General features: G+C 39.3%; 1 long non-coding RNA gene across 1 annotated transcript; it reads right to left on the minus strand.

Moving 5' to 3' along the window:
* Positions 1–762: 762 nt before the first annotated feature.
* On the minus strand, positions 763–2,083 carry LOC135611788 (uncharacterized). Its single transcript, XR_010486659.1, has 3 exons — positions 1,747–2,083; positions 1,626–1,670; positions 763–1,305 (listed from the first exon to the last, which is right to left on the minus strand). It is a non-coding gene; the product is annotated as an uncharacterized LOC135611788 (long non-coding RNA).
* Between the last annotated feature and the right edge of the window lie 887 nt (positions 2,084–2,970).

Below are 2,970 nucleotides of genomic sequence, written 5' to 3' on the forward strand. Positions count from 1 at the left end.
CTGCTTTAATTGTCTCATCCTGATCGAGGCATCCTGCGTCACTCAAAACGCATATTAAATCATAAACATATATCAAGTAGTTTCACCATCAAAATACGAGATTCAACACGTCACTCAAAATGCAGATCAAATCATAAACACTATTAATTGGTTTCATCATCAAAATCTGAGATTCAACAAATTTTGCACACTTATCTCAACATATAGATTAGATCAAATAATTTACCAATTGATTTCATCATCAAAATCTAAGATTCAACAGAGGCCACCGACATCCACTAACAATCTTCTTTCAACGGGCGAAGATCAACTACTCTTTTACACCCCTCTTCTCCTTTTCATAGCTTTAGTAGACAACCTTTTACATGCACTCACTCCTCCCTAAACAAAAATTTAAACTTTTAGAATTAGATGAGGGAATCTATCAAGTGATTGCTACAGCATTTTCCCACTTTTAAGTTCTCTGTGCTTGTATGTCTTAACCAAGGATGAGAAGGGTATTTATAGGCTCCAAATGGATTCAATCTTGGAGCCAAAACTAGTATCATTCCGGGTCTTCCAAGTACTAGCGGTACCATCGCTAGTGCTGGGCAATACCACTGCCTGCAGCACTAATACTACGTGGTATCACATCTAGTTTAGTGGTACCATCGCCTGACATCCTGCCACTAGGCGGTACCACCGCCTAATATAGTCTCGGAGACTATGTTTGGATGGTACCATTGCCCAGACTAGCGGTACCACTACCTAACATCTTGTTATTGGGTGGTACCATCGCTTATTATAGTCTCAGAGATTGTGTCTGGACAGTACCACTACCCAGACTGGTGGTACCATCGCTTGACATAGTCTCGGAGATTGTGCCATCGACGGTTCCACCTGTTGGGTCACTATTTGGGCCTTTCACTTAGCCCAACATAGCCCAAACTTGGGCCCAATTGGCCCCTAATTAAATTGGCCCAATTCCAACTCAATTACACCTAAAACCTACTTTGATCATGATAATTATTATAAAGCTAAACCAAATGTTATCCGGCATGTCATTGGTTCATCGACGTCTCATCCGATTCTTCAGCGCATCGTCCTCTCTTATGGCCTATTACCCAATTGGCCAGTTGACCTCCGTAACTCCAATTTTCTTGCCATAATTTTAGCTTTTCTTGGCCCGATGCCCAAACCATGGCCCGAAGTCTTCTACCGATACGTCGATTGATCCTCCGGCTCGACATCCAATCTTCTGATATGTTCCACTCCGGTCCAACATGATTTTTCTTGCTTTAATTGTCTCTCCCTGATTGTAGCTTCCTGCATAACTCAAAACGTAAATCAGATCATAAATATTATCAATTGGTTTTATCATTAAAATCTAAGATTTAACAGATTAATCATTCTAAAAAATTCCAGCTAAATTGCTAATCTTTTACTTACACTATGAAATTTTTATACATATAAAAAAGTTTTAGATTCTTATAACTAAATTGAGATGTGTTGACGTACTCCAGTTAATGTCTATGTTTTTTCTCTTTTCTAGGCAGCAAATAGTAAACCAGGTCAAGGCAGAATACTAACATGTTTTGCTCTTCTTGAACACACTTATGTAACAACTTGTAACTAAGCTGTCGTACCTTGTAAGATCGTTGCCCCTTCCTACAACTTCCTTGATCCCAACTCTACGTGTAGTCACAAGAAAAATTAGAAGGATCGTAGCGGTACAGCGATTACTCTAGAAGCATGGAATAAACTCACCTTCTAATTTCAAGCAGACAGCAAACTCAATAAGATAAGAGCATGAATCCGGGATCCAATTCTTTCATGGTGTAGTCACCTATTGCTGGTGCAGCATCATCAAGATTCTCACTTCAAATTAGAGCAGAGACAGACGCTCGAACTATGTGAATCTTAATGATGCTACACTTGCAAACGTCGACTGCCTTAATTCCAGAACGGAAGAACAGACCCAAGAAGAAGAAGAGAGGGGAAGAAGGGTTGAGAAGTGAGATAAGGACAGAAGAATGATATCAGTGAAGATTTGGATGGAGTGGAAGGGAGAAAAAAACAAGAGTACAGCAGATAGAAAGCGGGATCCCCGCGGGCACGTACGAGAACGAGACGTAGGTGGGGCTCTCAAGCTGGCCGAGCCGAAGAAAATGACCGCGCCAACCCCAAACAGGCGAATGAATGCAGCCATGATTTTTTGTCCTATTTGTGTTGCTGCTCATATCCTTCCTTCCGGACCCCCACGGATTTCTTAAGGGAACACATTGGATCTCGAGAACCGAAACACCACGAGAGAGAGATTAGAACAAAGATCTCCAGCTAAGGATATAAAAGAAGAGTCCAAAAGCAACAAAGACATTTTTCAACTGAAGATTTCTGTCGTACATGATAAGATTTCTATGCATTCCGCGTTAATGTTTTTTTTTTCGAAACGAAACTTTACTAAATAGAACGGATTATATATATATATATATATATGACCGTTTTGCATCATGATGAACCAAAAAGTCAAGCTACGAAGATCAATTTTTTATCCAAAAATTATATGATTCGATGGTATAAGCATACACCACCAAAAAATTAACAACACTGGTCCTCTTCCTAAATACATAAAAATATTTATATTTATCAAAATAAAATAATAATCTTTTAATCTTTCTGACAAGGTCAGTATAAGGATGAACGCTTGGATAGAAAGAAAAAATAGCAGGATAGAAAATGAAGTGACCGAGAGCAGTAGACAATATACCAACCTAGAGAGACTTCACCGGCCATTCTTTAATGAGATGAGAACAAAGACCTCACGTCCACTAGCAACAAACACTTTCGTACATGAACGAAGAAAATGATAAGACTTTTATGGCACGAAAAAATAGAAAAAAGCAAAACGAGCATTACAGAAACTGGAGAGACCAGCAGACCGTATCCATCGATGGAATTTGTGGCAGTTGTGAACTTGTGAAGAAAGTGCAA

This window comes from Musa acuminata, chromosome BXJ2-5 (assembly GCF_036884655.1).
Source record: "Musa acuminata AAA Group cultivar baxijiao chromosome BXJ2-5, Cavendish_Baxijiao_AAA, whole genome shotgun sequence".
Lineage (NCBI taxonomy): Eukaryota > Viridiplantae > Streptophyta > Magnoliopsida > Zingiberales > Musaceae > Musa > Musa acuminata.